Source organism: Archocentrus centrarchus (genome assembly GCF_007364275.1).
Source record: "Archocentrus centrarchus isolate MPI-CPG fArcCen1 chromosome 18 unlocalized genomic scaffold, fArcCen1 scaffold_23_ctg1, whole genome shotgun sequence".
NCBI lineage: Eukaryota > Metazoa > Chordata > Actinopteri > Cichliformes > Cichlidae > Archocentrus > Archocentrus centrarchus.
The window spans coordinates 4,719,931-4,742,077 of record NW_022060145.1 but is presented as its reverse complement, the minus strand read 5'-3'; the positions used below and the strand labels follow the sequence as shown (position 1 = coordinate 4,742,077).

The window sequence follows — 22,147 nt, the reverse complement described above, 5'->3', positions numbered from 1 at the left end:
ATGTCCCTTGTTCAATGCTTTGGATGACATGACACCCCCCACCCCACCCACCCCCAGGGTGACACATACAAAATCAGATCCAGGAACACACACACAAGATAAATGAATTATGTAGCATACGCTCCAGTAACATTTGACTTCCCATCTGCTTTCACTTAAAGACATCTTGAGCTGTTCTCACCTGCTCTACAGCCCAGAGACACACACGCATACACAAACAGTCTCTACATTTGCACAACCTACATAACCAATGATAATCCACATTACTCTGATCGGCCTGGAGTGCGCGCGCACACGCACACACACACACACACACACACACACAGACACACACACACACACACAAGCACAGACTTGCATATACAGTCACTGCAGCAGCACATCCTTCAGCAACATAATCTAAGATACAATGAGAAAGCATCAGCACTATGTCACATCCAATAATATCCAATATAGTACTTAATACAGATGACTGTATAGTGGAGGAGAATGCATGCATGCAAGAGCGAGAGAGAGCGTTAAACAAAAGGCGAAGAGTGTAGAAAGTAGGTCCAATACTGTTGCCATGGTGATTAATGAGATACAAAAGTCTTTAACGTTATCATTATGGGTACGAGAGGAGTGGGTGGCTCTGTGTGTGTGTGTGTGTGTGTGTGTGTGTGTGTGTGTGTGTGTGTGTGTGTGTGTGTGTGTGTGTGTGTGTGTGTGTGTGTGTGTGTGTGAGAGAGAGAGATAAAGTCAGAGCAAGACGGAGACAAGAGAAATGAGAAATCTTCGGTGAAATGAGTTTAGCCCCCCGGCTGCTTTTCTATCTTTGGATCGATACCGTTTTCTCTCATGTAAGTGGGACACAGTTTGGCAGGAAGGGGCGAAGGAGGTCAATAAAAACACACATGTATAGAGAAGATTTCAGAGTAAATCTGAAGGAAAGTGACTTTTATGCCTGCCCGTCTATTCTGAAGTATGAATTAAACTGCAGCCTCTGACCAACAGCTGCAGGCGCCGAGCCTCAGAGAGGACAGGGGGGGTCACCAAAGGAGCTGGGCGGCAGCGAGCTTAGAGGAGTACGTGTGAGTTTCGTTTTAAGGGGTGCCAGTTCAAATCCCTTGATTGGCTTGGCAAAACCTGACAGGAAAATATGAATGAGCAACATTTCCCAGTAATTTGAGATTTTAAGATTTATTTGTTTGTTTTTTTCTTTTTTTCTCGTAAAGGAACACAATCAGCAACTTTCCTCAAGGAAAGACAAGTTGCAGAACCATGATAATGAGCCTGTGTTTTCCGATGTTTTGCCAGTCCATTTACACACCCTGGCCTCCTGCTTACACTGCCTTTGTGGCTCTTTCTGTGTCAAATGACTTCCTCTTTTGCACATGTCATAACTGCCTTGACCACTAGAGGTCACAACAAACGTAAGTGGGTTATAATAAATGACTTGCTGCTGTCAGCTATAGGGTTGTTACAGTTACAGTGATGTAGGTGTGAACCATCAGTCTTTTAAAGCATTCCTTGGTGTTGCATTCAAGTTCAATCCAGTTTACTCTGAGAGACGTTTGAGACCTGTGAGAAGTGTAGTAAAGACCAGCGCTGCATGTCATTCCACTTGCTATGGTGCAAAAATAATTGAAAGCGGGTTATATGGTGTAAAGGTTGTAAGCATGTGAAGGTTTAGCCATACCAGAACACACTGACACTTTTCAAAATAGTTCCTATTCACATGTGAATTTCTGAATATGTTTTTGGGATTATGTCAAGCAAGGTTGTAGTCTTTACAGCGTGATTTTCACACTCAAAATAAGTTGTAAGTAATGGCTTGGTAAGTTACACAACTGAACCCTCACGTGTTTTTGATTTAAAATAAAAAAACTGCTAATAAAAATCTGTGAACAGGTAAAAGACGTGGGGCCATCTGCTCATGCTAACCAAATTAGTTGCTGTTATTTAATAAGAAAAAGGCACAAAAAAACAAAGACAGATTCATTTAATTTCTGCATTGCAATAATCTGATTTATTTTTCTCACTTTGTAAGAGACCGTCTGATTAGACCTCTCTTCCACGCCTTCAGTTTTTGTCACTGTACTCAGACCAGTTTTGATGTCAGGGTTTCAGGCAGGTTTGCTGCTGAATTGCTAAATTGCTAGAGAACAGTGCCGATCATTCAGCAGTTAAAGCAGACGATCATATTCTCAGGAATTGGCGGATTTGCAATTTTCAGGTCACAGATAAACTCAAGTAATAATCAACCACTCTGAAGCTCCTTTAGAGACTTTCATTTAATTGTTTTCATTGTCAAAGCTACACCTTTTATTTCCTTTCATGCCTCCAGGCTCCCTTCGAATGTATTTACAAGCTGCAGCTGTTTTCAAACAGTCTGCTGAATATGTAAATCAGCAAGTGTGTGTGTGTGTGTGTGTGTGTGTGAACACATTTGCCTAATCAGATTTATAAGGTGAAAATATGTGTGTGTGTTTACAGCTATCTCCACGGCCCCTAAGTGCTAAAACACCCATAAACAGAAGAACACTACAACAGCAACATGCTATGTGCTACACCTGCGCATTTGTATGATTTTTCATTTAAATGACAGAAGAAACATAATAGTATAAATGCGCGTGACTGAAGATCAATAAGACAACAGTGAAAAAAACAGTGCTATTGATGATTTGACATCACACACCTATATCTTATGCTAAAGTGAGCCCGTCACCAAACCTCATACCCGTATGTGAATGTGTAAGCACTGGTGCATGTGAATCTCAAAGTTTGATTAGGGGGTTCTCGTTTCCCCGAATGAGTCACATTAAGGCTGGCTGATCGATTCGCAGATCCAGAGGTCGATGCGACCTGACTGAGGCAGGCATGAAAGCGCTTTTGAAGCGTTTGACCCCCGCCAGACAGCCTACTCACCCAGCAGGCCTGAGCATTCATTACCCAGGCAATCACACTCTTAGCTCTGCACACTTTTGCGCTCTCTCACAAAGAAAGACACACACCGGTATGTTCTAATGTTTCTACTTTAACCTCTGTGCATTTATTATGTGTATTCATGTTAGCTGAGTGTACTCGTTTGTGCAATTTGAGTGGGTGGGTTTGGAAGTGTGTGTGTAAATATTCAGAGGTAACACGCCGCACAGCATTTATTCGGTCTTTGAAGGCAGCAATTAGCAACAGGCTCATTGTGAGGGCTTGAGATTCACGCACGTGATGCTGTAGTGTGTCTTCATACGTGTGCAATTGAATTTGTGCTTAATATCTACTTTGATCTATCTAAAAGCATGTTTGAAGCTGCGGCTGAGATCCAAGCAAGCGAGCAACAGATTTTCATGCTGATAATGGCAGAATGGAGAACCACAGCAATGGTTTCCTTTCCTTTCCTTTCTGAAAGGAAAGGAAAGGAAAGGAAAGATGATAAGACAGAAGAATAATGGCAGAACAATACAGAGGAGGAAATGAGAAAAGTGTCATTGGGGCCTGTAGGCTGTAAAGGCCAGAGAGGTTTGGTGAAGCATCAGCAGATGAATGGTGAAGCGTGTATGAATGTTTCATTCTACCTCTAGATTAGAACTGCATTAGAAAATGAACTTAATGAACGTGGCTCTGGGGCAGGTTAATAGCTGCATTTGTAAGAGGGCTCTGAGGGAAATACAACTGGATGAGCTCAGCCAGAGGAATAAAGCGGGAAGGAAGAAGGAAAAACGTATTATCCAACTCAAAACATTAACTCAGTTTGGCATGTAGACCTACTTACCATCACCATCATCAAGATGGTGAAGCATAGAGGCATATCAGTTAATGCCACCGTCACGGTGTGTACCAATCACAGCAATGTGGTTTTGCCAAGAGATCTTTTTTCATTTGAAATCCTGGTGTTACCACACCTTTAGGTTAAACTATGCTGCACAGTGCGGCAAATACAGAGAAGTTTGTTTCAGGACGCTGCAAACTGTCTATAGTGGTGGAATCAGCACTTCTTTGAATTTCATCTACAGCTAAACATTATGACTTTCAGAAAACCTGCGGCTAAATACAGCCAGGTGTACCTAGTAAACTGAGCATTGTTGCGGTGTTTTCTGACTTTGTCACTAGTAGCGACACACACACACACACAGTAATTTGATCTGTTGTTAATATATAAATATTCAGCGGTGCAGCGTTAGAATCCTGTTTTTCATGGTGGAAGAGCGATCTATCCCCATGCAGTAATGGTTCTACAATCACAGATAACCTTCAAACCTAATGGCAGTGTAGATAGCTACTGTATGATGTGAAACCTATACAATGAGGTGCTGCTATAGGATTTATTGTAATAGCAGAATAGTTCTCTTTTTCCATCTCTGTCCCTCATTATTCTTGTTTGTCTGCTACTTTCATTTCCTTTCTTAGGTTTTCTCCTCTGCACTTCCTCCCATCCTCACATCTTCTCGCTGATTACAACCTCTCTTATTTTACTTGTTAGGTTCATTCCTGTCTATCTCTCATTATCCCCCCCACATTTTTTTTTGTCTCACTGCCATCTCCTCGCTCTCCTGTTTTCCAGTAGAATTATCCATCTCGGCCTGCTCACCCTGTGCTTTCTTTCATCCTTTCTCTGTCATTTCCCACCTTTGTTGTTCACCGCCTTTATCCATTCTTCCTCACCTTTCTGCACTCTCCTCTTTGACCAATTTCTACAATCACTGCCATATGTCCTTATTACTATCTCTTAATGCTCAGCTCAACATCCCAATGAATCAGTAGAGAATCTGTCCTCGCCTGCCCTGAAACACCTCATCCCGCTTTAGGTTTCTATTCTGCTTATCCAGTCTTTTTTTCCCTATCCTCCACTTGTCCACCCTTTTCTTCAATCTATTTGCATGTAATCTGTCACAGCAGCATAAACCCTAAACCTGTCTTATATAATCTGATAACACACACACACACACAAGCTGTCCAGACATGTTGCATGCATGACTGCAGGCTGGTACAGCATGCATGGTGTATGTTCGCCAATGCATTCACAAGTGCATGCATTTGTGATCGTGAAATCTTGCATTGGACCTGGTGGTCTGCATGTTTTCATGTCCGTGCGTGCGTGCGTGCGTGCGTGTGTGCGTGCACAAAGTAAGGATTGTTACAACTGGTGATTTTCTGATTGGATTTAGGAAGGGATAAGGATCATTAGAATAGGAGAGATACATGGGAGGACAATAAAATAAAATGAAGCAGGAGTGGACGACAGGCATTCCTAAATACCCATAATCCACTCTCTCTCACTCTGTATTATTCTCTTTAGTGCACATGTACATGTTTTTTTTTTTTGTTTTTTTTGAATGCTCACATTACATGGAACACTCAGTTTCTCCATGCCCACTCTCACAGGTCAGGTTTTTCAGGGCTTGTCTATGTGTTCATTGAAATTTGGCGTCCTTTCCCAGCCACTCGGACCTCAGTGTTACCACGTTCAAAAGGGCACTTGTGTCAGTGTGAATCAGAAAATAAAGCTGTGTTTGTCTTTTATCTTTCTCACTGAAAATAATGGGCTCTTTTGTAAATCCATTTCAGGGATGGAGTGTTTTCACTGCCTCTCTGAGTTGCTCCTGTGAAGCGAGGAAAGGGCAGCACAGGGGTTTTTATCATACAGGAAAACGTTGAGCTAATGAAAGACTCGGTTCCATTTAACTTTATTAGTTTTACCACAGCCCTGTCGCTGCCATTTCCTGAACACAAACAAATGAAACACAGTCGTGTTATCCATCTGCTCGGCTATCAAACTGTACCTCTTTTTGGCATCGCTCACAGACCCGCGCACACAGTCACACACAGCGTGGCACACCTCTTTCTGGCATTCATTCAAAGAAGCAGTCATTTCTCATCACCGCAGGGGTGTTTACTTTTGAAATTAAAGAAATGCAGGAGAAAGAGAGTAGGTGCCAGCTCTTTCTGAACTTAGTTAAGCATTAAGCGAGCCAAAGAACTTTCGCACTAAAGTGCACTCGTTTCTTAGCTGGAGGAAAACAGTGACGAGGCAGTGGAGCTGGAAGAAGGATGACGAAAACAAAATCTTGGTGGAATAGAAGGTGAAAGGAACGAGACGAGAGATGGAGGGAAATCATCTGAGGAATTCATCAGTACAGTACAGTAAGTACTGTATTTAATACAAGGTTGAAGTACTTGTACTTTGAGCATTTCAGTGCTTTATACCAGCAGTGTCCAACTATTTTGGTTTATGGCCGCTCTCAAAACACACAAAAATTTGCATCGCCAGACCGGTTAGTGGGTGGTTGCTGGAGGGCACTAGGTGAAGTCACCTCACCTCCACTAATGTGAGTATGTAAACATGGATTCAGCACTCTCCCACATATACACGTAACAAGAAATCATCTCCTCAGTGTCTCCCCCCTGTGTACAGAGTTGCACATATGCCGCTCCTCTGTTCTGTCTGTGCTACTGCACAAGAGGGTGGATAGCACTATGTGAATCCAATGCAACATTAAATTGAAACACACATACAGAGCTCCCTGCGACAGGCTGGTGACCTGTACAGGTCAGAAGTGAATGGTTGGATGGATGGATGGATGGATAGACACACAGACCTCCACCAACCACCCCCACATGTTGCTTGTTGCATCCTCCAGGTCTGACAACTTTTCTCGCAGAAGCCCTGGATCACATCTAGAAAAATGAGCACCACTGAGACCAACAACAACAGTAAAATGGTACTTAAGAATCCATTCACTTGTATTATTAATCTAATAATTTCAGATAAAAGGTGTGAATAAAACATTCTGAGACTTTCCCTAAAAACGAGAAAAAAACTGCACCTAATTTAAACTTGGCTGCCATCTTTTTTTTTAAATAGACTCCTTCGGCAATGATTCAGTGTTCCCAGCACTCCTGCCATGCTTGGAGCACTTTCTGGAAGTCCTGTTCTGTACATGCATAAAGCTCAATCTGCAATGGGTGTTGGATCTCCTCCAGTGTGTCAAAACAGTGATCCTTCAACTTGATTTTCATTTTCAGTAAGTGCCCCAGGTGGTGAGGGAAGATTATTTGTGTGGCCAAAAACTTGTGTGTTCACTGTGCTCTGAGATGGCATGCTGGCACATACCACGGTTCAGATCATCCCCTCCAAATGACATTACAGTAGAACTCTGCACTGACAGTCTCACCTGAGGGGACGAGTGGACATCCCAATTAATGTTTAGATAGAACAACTCACCTAGCCCGCTCCCTGCGGACTCTTCAACTGACAACTACTTGGTTGTAGCCTGAGACTGAGCTACCAACACCAGAGATGATCTTCCACATGAAATTTTGAGTCAATGTGAAAGCGAAATTGATGTTTGGTCTCTGTGCAAATTTGAGGTGGGTGATGAAATCGCAGATCGCTTTTGTCTAAGTGGTCAGACTGGGACATCCAGGGCACGCTGGAAGCTCTGTGGACATCTCTGAGAAGATGACCTTGAATTTGAGAAGGGCCATATTTCTTCTCAGAACTTTTTGGATCACTTCTCGCATATTGTCATATATATGAATGACTGATAGGGACGGATATAGGTAGAAATAAATGTAATACTGGACACTTGATCAATTAATCAATTTCCATATTTGGTTCAAATCATGTTTTTCTGAGCTAAACAGCAGGCCCACGCAGATTTTCAGCATTAACATCAGCATCAATGCAACTGGTGAATTATCTCTGAGTCTGAACATGCACACAGTGTAGGCACAGAGTGAAAAAAAAGGCTTGAATGTGACTCAAGTATACAAAAATTTCACTGCTGTCACTGTTTTACAGTGAACAGCACTGATAAAAGGAACTGATAAGCTGGACTGGCCATTGTGAAACAATTCTCGAGTCTCATCCTAATTACTTTCAAAGGGCCACTGCTGCAGAAAAAGTACACTTTCTGCTACTGTACTATACTGTGTTACTAATATGTAACATACTGCATAAAGGACTTAACTTGGAATAGAATATTTTACACTGTTTTAGGCAACAGAGTACTTTCCCTTCACAAACAAGTTAGTCTAACTAAATCCTTAACCAAGTAATATATACGATAGCTTCAATTTTTTATTTCTTTTACTGCTTGTAGTACCACTTGAAAGTCACGCAGACTAAATGCCTCCGCTACTCCAAAAGGCTGTGACATAAAAATGGAGAGAAGCTTTGCGTGGAGGTGTAAAGGCATCCAGGGTGAGCGCAGTGCAGACACTCAAAGACTGAGGTTCCCACGGGACCCTGCATTTAAGTGTGTGTGCACTTTAGAGAAACAGAGAGCATTTCTATGTGTAGGTGTGATGATTTTCATTTGTAAACTCCATGTGAGTGCGTGTGTGTGTGTCATCAGGGCCCAACAGCAGAAAAATTACACTTAAATGAAGTCACTGCAGCAAAACCTAAATCCATCTTGTACAATATAAGATTCTCCATAGAACATACTACACTGGACAAAGGATGTTCCAAATGGGCCTTACACACTCAAACATATGCACCCACTGTACAAGCAATTCAGAGGATAATCATCTACACGCTCTGTGGTCTTGTGTACCAGTTCAGAGATTTTGGCAGAGGATTTGTGAAGATCTATCCACATGGTTTAGCTGTCGTATCCCAACTTCCCCCAGACTATGCATCTTAGGTGATGTCAGTGAATTAATTATGGAGTTAAATATATCACACATAGTTCTTACTGCCTTGTGCATCGCTAAGAAGATGATCCTCATGAACTGGAAGACAAAAAATAAACTATGTATTACTCAGTACAGAAATTTATTAGTAGATCATGTTAGTTTAGAGAGAATGTCTGCTTCTTCTAAAAACAAATTGGAGGAATTTGACTCTCTTTGGTTCCCACTGCTCAGCTCCATTACTTAGTGGGGGTGGTGGGCTGCGGGCTCTGCTCCTGATGTGCTTTGTGGGGGGGTGGGGGGGGACTCCGGGGGCCTGGGTAGCTGGTAGCCTCCTGAGGCTGGGGTCCTGGGGCGACCTTCTGGTGATGTCTGTGTGCCTGTCCTGGTTGATGGTGGTGGGGGCTTGGATGGTGCTGCCTTCGGTCCTGGGGTGTGGGCGGGGTGCTTGGGGGGGTGGTGCCGGCCCTCGGTCGGTTGGCTGGTCTTCCCTGTATGGCTTGGGGGCTGGGGTCTGGGGCCCCGGCACTGGGGCCGCGCCGGCTCCCGGTGGGCCCCCCCTGGCGCGGGGGGGGCCTCTGCTGTCCCGGCCGCGCCGCCGGGTGGGGTGGGTTGGCCTGACGTCGGGATGTCCAGTCTACGCTTTTGGGGCCCTGGGGTGCCTGCATTGCAGGGGGGTGGGGTGGGGGATGGGGCCGCGGTGGGGTGGTTGGGGGGGACTGGGCACTGCATTTCCATGCCCAGGCCAGTATGTCCTGTCGCCTGTTTGTGTCTATTGTTGAGTGAATGGGCATCTAGGAGGAGCGGGCCGCCCTCTGCGGTGGGGGCGAGGGCGCCAACCTCGGGTGCTGCAGTGCTCCGGGATGCTGTCACCGCGGCCCCGGGCTCACCTCCCCCTGCCCTGTGCTGGGGTGTGGGAGGTCGGGGTGCCTATTGAGCCAGCGGACAGCTGGCTCTCTTCTTCCAGGATTCTTCCTGGTCATATGCCCCCCCCCCCTCCCCCTCCCCCTCCCCATACACAAACACACACACACACACACACAGAATACACATCACTCACAGATGTAGGATGGAGAGGCCACGTGGAGAGCTGCACCACCACTTGCCTCTCCGTTTTAATTGCACTTTAGTCATTATAACTCACAACACATACACACTTACAACCTGATACACATAGGACCTTTGGGGCAGGCATGTTACTCAGAGGTTGATGAGATGGGCCGCTGAGGTGGCCCCACTCGGATCCTCGTCACTGTCTGTCTCCAAATTTTATTTGCACTTTAGACATGGAGGGTTTTGGGGGGGCAGTGTGGGCAAGCGCTGACGACCAACAGTTGGCGCTTGTGGCATAACTGTCCCCTCAATTTTAACTGCACCCTATACACCTCATTCACTCACAAACATTAACACATAGACCTACAAGTTGGGGAGGAGGAGGGGTGGATGGGTCATCTTACACCCCGATTTCTTGCGTCTCGCCCGGGGTAGGGGTCGGGTGGTTCCTTGGGGACCGGGCTGGTGGCGTCCTGGGGTCGCTGTTGGCCCTGGGGTGGTTTCCACTTGCCCCGCCTTCAGAGGGTGGGTAGCTATGGATGAATGTGTGTCTTTGTGTATTTGTCACCGTCTCCGTGAGTATGGGTGGGTGAGTGAATGTGTATGTATGGCATATCTGTGTGTGGGTAAGTATGTATGGGCATGTATGAGTATCTGTGTATAAATGTGTACACGGGTGTCTGGGTGTGTTTGTATGTATGGCTGGACCTGGGTCTGGGCCTTGTGCCTTGCCTCCTGGCCGCTCCTTGCTGGTTGCCTCCTCCCCCCTACCCCCCTGGGATGGGGGTGCCTCGGGGTTCCTGGGTGGGGCTGGGTGTTCTGCGTGGGTGCTGGCCTGCCCCCCTTGGGGGTGCGGTGCGGGGCTGCGTTGGCTTCTTCGGCGTGGGGGGGGGGCTCGGTGGAGGGGCGGGCGGTCCTTGGGTGCCGTGGGCCCGGGAGCCCTGCCGCCGGCCAGTGCAGGGGGCTGGCCACTGGGGGGGGGCTGGCTTCTCATCGCCTTGGGTTCCCTGGAGCCCTCGCTCCTCGACTGGGGGGGCTCCGTCTGAGACCACCCTCTCCCGTCTGCTGGGGTAGGTGTGCGGTTGTCTTTGGACTGAGTGGCCGGGGGTCTTCCTGGCTCTTGGTGGGCTGCTGGTGGCCTGGGGTTCCGGGGGCTTTCCGTACCTGCCTCTGGCTTCTGATGGGTGGAGCTGCAGCGTTTTGCCCTCATTGGTAAGTACGTTCCATGACACAGACACAAACATGACACAGACACAAACGCCCACTCAATCACAACTCAACAAAATTGTTGGTGTGCGTAACATGCTTTGTTAGTTTTGTTTTTCACACACAAATTTATTTTTGCAAGTATTGATAGTATTTTTTTATATGTTAAAGTGATGAAGTATCTGATTAATAGACTTGTGCTCTTTCCCCTTTTTTTTTTGCTCCCTTTCTCTCTCCCTTTTTCTTCTCTTTATTTTCCTCTTCTTCAGCCTGTCAGCTCTGGCTGTTACATAGTATGTGGAAAAATAACTCAGATAAATAAAATAAAGGGTTAAAACATCAACAAGAAGAGCCTATTGAGAACCTATAGAGCTCATCTTGAAATAGCAAATATGTTTGGCACAACAACGCATTCAGATCACAGTTCTGCTTGCAAGATCTACCAGACATGACAGGCTAAAAAAAAAAAAAAACCTAAATCCATGAGTCAAAGAACACTAAAGAAAAGTGGACATGGGAGCATGCTGCACTGTGAGTATGCTCACAAGTTTAAATGTTCACTCTGTGTTCACATTAATCTATTTATGCATGATATGTGTGTGTGTGTGTGTGTGTGTGTGTGTGTGTGTGTGTGTGTGTGTGTGTGTGTGTGTGTGTGCATGTGCGTGTGTGCACGTGTTGAGGATGAGATGGGGGGGGGGGGGGTAGCATGCAAGCTCCCTCAGGCTTTTTGCTATCCTCTCTGTGTGCGACATTAGCAGGGGACGGAAGTCTGAGCACTGTGCTGCCAGTACCTCTCAACATCATACACACACACACACACACACACACACACACACACACACACACACACACACACACACACACACACACACACACACACACACACAAACAGAAGCAAAAACAAACAAACGGAGGCTGGCAGATACTGGATATGAACATCTGCAATATGATTTGCGCTCGGGGAGAGAAAAGTGCATGCGTGTGTTTGGGAGCGTGAACAAAACATATCCATGACTTCCCAGCCATAGAAAGGCGGAAGAAGATTATGCTGATCGTGAGTTGCGTAACACCATACATGTAAAGCACATTATGACGTTGTGTACATTACATGGCTTTTCTGGAGCCACATTTCGGTATTTCATGAACACAAAGCAGATTACGATCTGCTTTGTGTTCTACTGCATAGTGAAGAAATATAGGGGTGTCTTTCTCAAAAAATTGGACTGTTCCTGGAATTACCAGGACTTCAGGATTTCAGGTTTATTTGTTTTATAAACTGCCCTGTTGATGCAAAGCCACACAGAGAAGGTTAAAAGGACAGACAAAGGTGAAAAGCTTGGTGAAAAAAAGGACAAAGGAGAAGTTTGTCTTAAGAAATTTCTGAAAAGCTAACACGTGACTGTTGTTGTGACCAGTTCAAATATAATCTCATCCTAAAGCTAACCAACTAGTTTTGCTGTCCAAAGCTAACCTAACGATGAGGGAAAACTGAAAGTTTAAAAAAAGGAAAAATAAAGTCATTTCCATCCATTCATTTTATTAACTGCTTATCCTATTCAGGGTGGTGGGCAGGTTGGAGCATGTCAACCTAACATGCATGTCTTTGGACTGCAGGAGGAAGCTGAAGTAACCAGAGAGAACCCACATAGCCACAGGAAGAACATGCAAACTCTCAACAGAAAGTCCCCCTAAGTCAGCCTAGTTTTAAAAACAATAAATCAGCATTGACTTTTGGTTTCACATGAGACATAAACCCCCAGTCTCCTGGGCGAAAGTACTGCTTTTGAGCCATCCGAGACAGTAATATGAGCTAGAGGAATGACAGAGAGTAGATAAGACAGGCATGAAGACAGGAGACAGAGAAAATTCAAGAGTGAAAGCAACGTCAAGGTTGCCTGGAAAAGCAAGGAAAAAAGAAGACCACGCCAGAGAAGAAATGAAGCAGAGTGGGAGGTCAGAAAACCAACAAAAAGTAAACCTGAAGAGCTTCATCAGTGGCAGCCACAGACGCTCACACCCTCCATAATTCTGCCCATTTCTCCCTTAAAAGATAATGGCTGCAGGTTGCTTTCTTCTACAACTTGCAGCCACTGTTCTGAAACAGCAAGCTGGACACACTTGGCTCTGTAAAGTTCTCAGATTGCTATAATAGAGAGGCCGCATAGTACAACTGACTGCCACGTTTGGCAGAGTTATAGGTCAGACTTTTTAGATCAGGTTCACCATCATCAGCATCACTGACTCTTTGTTATAAAGCTGGTATTTAATTTCAGCTCAGATTTAGATGTCAGAAGTAAATACTGCTTGAGTTTCACCCTGGCCTGTTAAAGGGAACAAGGGGATTTATTATAGTTCAAAATTCTTCAAAGCATTCTTTATAAATAGAGCCCAGGGTTGCTCATTTTCACTTGTGGAGCTGCCAGTGACTGAATTTGATTGAGTTTGTTTTTCCATACACAAATTCCACACACTGGCCTAGGGCTTAAGCGATTTAAAAGGTCACTGTATTCTTCATCTGTGTCCATTTTCACAGTTGGCTGGATAAGTCTGTGATTGTCCATTTCACATCTTGCCTCCCATTCACGATATTAAAAGAACAGCTTGCACTGAATCTAGCCTCAGAGAGGAGGCAGGAAAGGCCAGAAGCAGAGTCTCTTCTCTGTCTCTTCTTCTATCGTTCAGAAATCATAACCACTTCAGTCACTTTTCTGCACTTAGCACAGTTTTATTCTGCCAAGCAGCAAGCCGTCACTGAAATGTAATTTAAAGCAACAACAACAACACTGCCGACAACCAGAACAAAATCTCCGGGACGGTCTGCCCTGTGAATCATTGCATGCAGATCACACACACACACTCAGACCAAGACACAGAGAACTACAGACACAAAGAAAGACACAATCACAGACACAGTCCAAGTGTGTATCGTATGCTGAGGTTTCTCATGAAACAAATGGCTCTCCTCCACCTTGGTGTTTTCTATTCTTAGCGGCGGCCGGGTGAGCCTCTCTGCATATCAATGCCCGGCTCATCTTTAAACATAATCTGGTGGGATGACAGTAATGATTGCAGTATCAAGTGTGTCTGTCTGTAAAATAGTTTTTTGGTTATTCTACAATAACTTTTGTTATGCAAGTGCACATTTTTGGATTTTGTGGAAAGCCTGTCATTGTTTGCCACAAGATGATGGTTATTATAGTATAAACAGACCCAAGGACTTAAGGACATAGAGATGACTGAGAGCTGCAGAAGTCATGCGAGATTGTAACTAATCCTCCGATATCAATGAAATAAGGAGTCTTGGCAAGTGGACCTCCATGACTAATTTGGCCTAGGAATATTCTACCAGCAGCCAGACGCTTCAGTTGGGGGGGTCGCTGACCAGCTGACTAGGTCTTTATGGCTGAGGCCTTATTTACTTATTTACTTGGACATTTCTGTTTAGTAGGCAAATTTATCCATTTCCCTTCATTGTGTTAGCAGCTGTGATGGGATTTTGTGAAATCAAGTTGGCTTGCTCAAGGAGACGTTGGGGTGAGCCTGTTGCCTGCAGCTCAGTGCAGCTCCTTCTGGCTCCATTACTACCTGCAATATTTCAAACTGATCTGCCAGAGTGACTGTTGTCTGGCTGGCCAACAGTGGTAAGTACTAAGATCACTGACACTGCATTGCTTGCATGACAATTTCAGAATAAAAGCCAACTCACTGTTCACCACTTAAATGTTTTTAATGTGAAGCTGCAACAGCAGGAAATGTTTGCTTTACATAAGCAGCATCCTGTAATACTTTTTCCAGAAATCTTGTCAACAATGGCCAGTTGGTAGTATTGCAGCTATACAAATATTGCAGTACTTTCATCAGCTGGCCATAGGCTGAGACACCATTGCGTTACCTCATTTGGCGACAGAAAATGTATTTACATGAAATTTTTTTTAAGACTGCCTCTTTAAACCCATACAGGCCTTGCTCCTGCACTGCATCCCTTTATTTAACAGCAGTGCATAGCGGGTATTGCATAACAGATTCTTCTACAGATGGTTAATGAGGACTGGTGTAAGACATTTGCTACAGATAAGCAAAATGGACCAAAACACAACTAAACTAACTCAAGAATGCAGAAAACAGTTATGTGAGTGTTATAAAGATATTCAGCTTTAAAGCAGCACTCCTCTTTCTGCCCTCACATACCTACTTTGGGATAATCTGATGCTTTATGGCTGTCATAGTCCCAAAAATCAGTCCTCATGGCTTCATAGCATGAGTTTACATATGGATTGGGATAAATACAAAGAGTTCCAGCAATAAATATACCAATAGGTGATATAACTAATTGCTGACGAAAGAAGAGTTGAATTGTAACATCCTGGTATCCGTTTGCCTGCCGAGCTGTCTGGTTCAGAGAAATGTGGCCTAGGCAAACTGCTGCATGCTGCGTTCAGTGCTTCAGGCTATTAGTTCATCATTTATAGTTTCCCTCTGAAGGATTAAGTGAGCTACACAAGTGTAAGGGCTAAATCAGTTTGCCATGCAAGTGAGATCACTACTGAGACACCTCAAATTGCTGTCCAACTTGGAAATCACACCATTTGGCCATAAATTGAGGCTTTGGGAGCGATTGGACAGTGAGTGGAATGAATGATGTGAGGGGCCCAGCCAACCTGTTTGAACCTGTGAGAGAAATCAGGATGATATTAAATCAGGGCCGGTCATCGTTATAGGAGTTTTAAACACAGAGGTGTTTTAACCAGACTATATCTGGAACCTGGACTGTAATAGTCGTCTGTGTCAGTGATTATTCACTTTTAGAACAGGATTTAGCCTTTTTTATTAATACTTGACAGTTGTGCATCACTTTATTTTTAATTTCTTCTGTGCTTTAGACATAGATAAGAAGAAGAAAATGGATGAATGGATGGATGTTGAAGACTTTTTCACTCTCTCACTACATCAGGATTCAGATCATGCTGTAATTTCAAATTTTACAGCTGAAATTGCCAGCTGCCCATACTGACTGTTAAGCTTTGGGTTTTGGATATTATAAAATTCGTTCTTTGGCCTTAACTCACAGCACACTTTCAACCAGTCGTGCAAACACTGAGGTGCCATTATGGGATGTAGCACTGGGTACTTTCCATGAATGTCAAATACTGTGTCAAATAAAAAGAATAGGCTGATCGCTCAAACCACTCAATATATCAATGTCTTCTCAGAATTAGTGTACTTAAATAATCAACCTGGAGGCAGAAGGGCGTGCTTTAAACCTCCAGGGGCGATTCACTGTTTGCTTGCACTGAGATTAAAACGCCTCTTGAAATTATTCAGATTCAAACAGCAGTCAAAACAAATCATGGAGATGGAGTGGACTTTTAAGATTTTGGTTAAAGCCGCTGTCCATACTCAGGGTAAACAAAATCTAAATGATGTTGGCGAATAGGTTAGAAAGCCTGGGGATTAGAGCTGAAAGTTTAATGATCCCTTTGGGAAACAGGTGGCATTTTTGCACTATAAATCAATCATATGGAGTTTCAAAGTTTTCCATTTTAAATGAATATTTAAAAATTTGCAATATAATTATACTCCTGTAAATTACAATTTAAAATGAAAAATTTAAATAAAAAAAAAGGAAAAACAAAGAAAGTTTGATGCAGAATATAGAGCTTTTACCAAGAAGCAGACTTTAATTTATTGACTGAAGTCAGAGATAAAACTGTGTGCTTAGCGTGTGGAGAGCAGGTCACTGTGTTTAAGGATCACAGTTTGAATCACCATTACGAGACTAAACACGCAGAAAAATACAAGAACTGGACTGATGCAGAGCGGGAATGGATATCTGAACCTCTGCTAGCAAAGCTGCAAAAGCAACAAGGACTTTTTACCAAGTTTTACGCATCCAGGAATGGAGCAGTCAAGAGCAGCTTTCTGATTTCCCATGAAATCTCAGAAAACAGTAAGCCATTCTGTGATGGGCAGTTTATCAAAGAGTGTTTGGTAGAGTCTGCCACATGAATATGCCTTGAGGAAAAAAAATATAATATAATATAATATAATAAGACACATGGAGGGCGGGAAAGCTGGAGCTTCAGTTGAAAAACAAAGTGGACAATTTTGACTTTTTCTCCTTGACCTTGGACGAGAGCTGTGGTGTCCATGACACAGCCCAGTTACTCATCTTTGTATGTGGGATAACTACAGAGTTTTGCAATTATGGAGGAAACAATGGCAGCAATGCGCTGAATGAAAAGGACTTTGACAAGGAGTGATTCGTTCACGGAGGTAACTGCACGCTTGGATGCGCTGAAATGGGCCAAACTAGCGCATGTTTTTATAACCGATGGCCGTCCAAATCTGACAGGGAAAAATGCTGGACTTTTGAAGCAGATTAAAGATAAAGTCACTGAAATTAATCAACTGAACTGAAATTGGTATTTTCTGCTTCAGTATTATACACCAGAAGTCAATGCTAAGAAATAGCCATGTTGTTGATGTTGTAACTAAAATAATTAACTTCATTCAGGGCAAGAAGACTGAATCACAGACAGTTTCTTGCTCTTTTGCAGGAGCATGAGACTGAACATGGTGACATAGGCTACCACACAGCCATCAGGTGTCTCAGCGTGGGCAAAGACCTAAAAAGATTATTAGACCTGAGAGCAGAACTTTGAGAGTTTTGTCAGAAGAAAGATGAGAACATTCAAGAACTTTCAGATGCAGAACTGAAGGCAGATCCTGCATTTGCTGTTGCTGTGACAGCATTAATGAGTGAACTAACTACCAAACTGGAAGGCAAAGACCTATTTGCACATGAAATGTATAGCCTGGTGAAGGCTTTCATGAGAAAGTTGCAGTTTCTTTCAAGACATTCTTACTCACATGCCAACAGTGAAAGAAACCATAGCATCAGCTGATCAACTCACGCGGTACTTATCCATGTTAGGAGCCCTGCGTGAAGAGTTTTCAAAGCGATTTGAAGACTTCTAAACAGTTGAGAGTGAAATACACATGATTTCATCTCCCGTCACTTGCAATGTGGATACTGCATTTAGTGGTGTTTAGCTTGACCTAAAGCCTGATTCAGTACTGGCAGAGCACCTCAAGTCAAGATTACTGTGGGTATCACATTTATTCTTTTCTCAAAGAGGAGACCTTTCCATGCATTAAGAGATATGCTCAGAAGATGTTGGTTCTCTTTGGATCTACCTTTATATGTGAACAGACTTTCTCAGTGATGAAGTTTAACAAATCCAGAAACAGATCACAGAAACGAATAATTCTAACACTGTAAATTAAAGCAACGTCGTTACATTTGTATTTAATTTAACAGTATGCGGTGCTTTCAGCTACCCCCTTATTTCTCAAGGCGTCGCCCTTGTGGATAGAGCCACACATTTGATTTGGCACAGATTTGATGCCGGATGCCCTTCATGATGCAACCCACCAATTTATCTGGGTTTGGGATCGGTGCAAGGAGTACATCAACTTGTGACCCCCCTGACGCTGGGTTTATATTTCCTCCCAGTCTTAAACTTAATGTGTAAGGTGAATGTGTTAACCACTACACTACTATTTTAGCAACACATGTTGCTTTTTTTAAAACTACTTTTAGCTCATCCAGCTGAAGGACTGACAACCTCATGCAATCTGTTCATCCACAATTCACAAAAATCCTTACTTCTCCCAGAGCATTAGTCATATTTTAGTGAAACTTACACACAATGACCACCTATTCAGGCTTCACTCAAATTTTGCTCAAGGTGAATATCAAGATCACATTTGTCATTTTATGGACAATTACCTGGGAATTGTGATGGATTGTGCGTTGGCTGAGCTACTACATCAGTGACGTCCTGGTTTTGAGTATGAACCATTCCCTGCTGACGAGCACAAGGTCTTATAGGACTGTTGATACTGAAGTTCAAATCATTATTTAATAATTCTGTGTTCACTGCAGCAATGCAGTGTATTCTTTGAGCTATAATCTGTAATACTGAGTCGAAGTACTCTTTGCCTTTAATAATCACATCAAGGCAAAGAGTACTTCAACTTTACTTTGGCATGGTATATGAACCCTGTATGTCCATATGCTTAAAGCAATGGGTTCCCTATGCTCAGTAAATTTAATTAGGTGGTTTTCACACCCACATTAAACAACTTTTTTCTAACTTGCCGTCTTAATTAATTAACGTTGTGTTTCTAAGACGAGTTTTTTCACTGATGTTAAAGGCAGCAGCCCTTATATTAGCCAAGAATGCTAATGTAGCTTCGGTTACATCAATACATTGGGCCACTTCATTCTATCACAGTAATTATTGTAAAATCCATTTACATAGTTCAAACTTACTGTAAAAATATTTATAATGTTCAACACTTCGGGGATCCACAAAGGCTCTGGCCAATACTGATGCTTAGAATCACAAATCAATCACTGATATCAGGAAGTATTTTAGCTCTTAAAGTCATAACAAATAATAAATTCGTGATCAGAACATTAAGCCAAACATAAATTACCTCATCAGACCATCTCGCCTACCACTCAAACATAATTCATCGATAAAAAACAAAACAAAAAAGAATGAAATAAAATTATCTTCTGGCAACCTTCAAGGAAAACCCTGCTCCTGCCAACTTGAATCTTCTTTTTATACCTCCCAGTACTGTCAACATAATCTTCTTTTGCTACGTCATTCACAACACAAGGTATCTATCTCCAGAGTTAACAACCCCCCCCACTGGCACTACTGACAGACAAACACCCACACACAGGAGAAAAAAAGGATTATGACCACAGGGTGTTTCCTGTCCCTCCCAGGCACTGGACAGACGGGTTATGCTTTAAGCAATGGGTTCCCTATGCTTAGTAACAACTAACAACACAAGTAACCAGAGACCAGCGCCAGTGAAACACATAATCAGATTAACATGGACCAGATTAGAGGCCAAGATGTGGGTTACCACCTTCTGCAGTGGGGAAGTGAGTGTGTTGTTTAAGTCATTAATGGATTAGTTGAGGAGACCGTCACAGGAAAGGAAGACAGAGACAGGCAGAGAAAGTCCTGGATATTTCTGGCATGCAAGCACACTTAGCTGGTGGGCAGCCTGCATTATGTCTATACGCCAAACACGCTGAAACCTAGAAGCGAACTATAAATGTGAAAACTTGACCAAATTGTTGTCAATATTGACATTTCTAGGACTAGGCCCCGAACAAAAATAATGAATAAATGCATGTGTTTTTCCATCCAAGGTGTCTCTGCACTTGCAGTTATTTCCAGTCACTTCTCGCCCAGGTAGCCCAAAACATACTGTTGCTGCTTTTGGATTATTTGAGAGCCAAGGTATAAAGAAAAGGAACTGAATATTATAAAAGACCTGTTGCTAAACTCACAGAGTGCATATACATTTTTGCTTCCAGCAGCAATCAGACTGATTCTCTCCCTTTGGTTGTTGCTCAGAAACAACTTTGCATGTCTGAATTATCCAAAAATGTTCTCTCGTTACCTTGTAAATGTGGCCTACTGGATAACAACAACTGTATAAAAGCTGCTTAGCACAAAGATTTAGTGTTGCTGATATGCAAGAAATGGATTAAGATGTGCATATTCATTTACAGCCTATATTTCCTTAGACAGCTTGGCTCTTTGAATTATTGAGAGGGCAACATATCTTTGGGTAAATTATTTATCATTGTTGAAAAAGTCCTCATGACTGTCCTCATCACGCGCCCACAGCTCAGCCATCATCATGAAACGAGCTCCATCGTCGTCATGATCTATATACCATCAACATCATCACCCTCATCTCCATTATTATGCTGCCATTCTTTCAGCTATTATAAAAACACCTCCACCACCAGCAGCAGCAGCAGCATCCATTTATTTTCGGACTGCCGTCATTAAAACTGTCACCATAAGCAATCAGCAGCTTTGTTATCATCACAACTCCTGACATAAATATCTTCATCTTCATCATCATCATCATCATCATCATCATCACCACCACCGCCAAAATTAACAATTCACTAATAATCACTACCTCTAAAGAAAGACAGGAACCTGAATGAAATTCATCCTACTTTTAAATTTCCATCAACATCGCTGTTGTTTCCTTCATCAAACTCACCGGGTTTTCCTTTCATATGTAAAGCTACAGGGTGCTATCTGGCTGCAGTTTCACCCGTTACCGATCCACTAGTCTTGAGCGCTCTGACCCGGTGCACAGTCCCTCAATAGTGTGTTCCTTTGCCCTAGCCCTAATCTTATCTTCCCTCACCGGCCACCGGCTTCTCTCGTTGCGAGAACAGCCGGCATAGATCGAGATCCTCATACCCTACGATATACGCCGTTTCTCGCAGGAGACTGCGCACCGGACAGATGCTTAATTGGAACAGCACTTGAAGGAGACCCTGGACAGGGCAGGGCTCTGCGGTGTCGCAGCACACCTGAGAAACCCCCCGGTCACGCAGGGCAATCCGGTGTCCGGTAAATTTCCCCGCGGTCTCTCACTTTCAGCGTCTATTCTCTTCCGCCTCATCAAAACACTTTCCTGCTCCTTGTTTACGCACGCATGCACCAAATTCTGCACATCTCAGCACCGGTTGCAGTTAAGACCGGCTCTAAGCAAACTGTCAAAGTGAATGCACCTCACATGCCGGCACATTTCTTAAACACAGTGGCTGTCTCCTGTCACACACACACACACGCGGCTCACAAAAACAATTAGAACAAATGCATATAAATTCATAGAAACAGCAACAGTAGTGCACGCGATCTCTGCGTCCTCTCACCGCTTCGTTGCTCTGGAAAAAGCCCAGGTCGAGATCCGTTCATTGATTCACTGGCCGGTGCCTCTATCTGTTCATCCCTCCCTCCGTTCGTTTCCTCATCCACCAAATGAATAAATGTCTCTCCTCCTCTGAAGCGGCGGCGGCGGTGACAGAGCACGCGCACTTCACCCGTTGGCTCACTGGCGCGCTCTTGCGCCCTCCCCAAGCTCTCTCTCTCTCTCTCGGTCTGTGTGTGTGTGTGTGTGTGTGTGTGTGTGTGTGTGTGTGTGTGTGTGTGTGTGTGTGTGTGTGTGTGTGTGTTCTCCTTTCCCGAAAGAGACAGAGAGAGAGACCGGGGAATGGAAGAGAGAAAAAAGAGATATGGAGCTGAGGAAGGATGAGCTGATGTGAGCAGGAGCGCAGGGATGAGACACAGAGCAAGACAGTGGCTATTACTGTGTGTGTTTGTGCCTGTGTGCAAGTGTGTGCTGGAATGGAAACCAAAGGAGCGTG

The 22,147-nt window shown here is 43.7% G+C and overlaps 1 protein-coding gene across 4 annotated transcripts in view; it reads right to left on the bottom strand.

The window, feature by feature from the left end:
- Positions 1–21,789, bottom strand: part of slc8a4b (solute carrier family 8 member 4b) — a 126,650-nt gene extending 104,861 nt beyond the window's left edge. For all 4 annotated transcript variants that reach the window (XM_030722514.1, XM_030722515.1, XM_030722516.1 and 1 more), the window contains exon 1: positions 21,656–21,789. The gene's annotated coding sequence lies outside the window, so the exon portion shown is untranslated. The remainder of the gene's footprint in view (positions 1–21,655) is intronic.
- Positions 21,790–22,147: the final 358 nt, after the last annotated feature.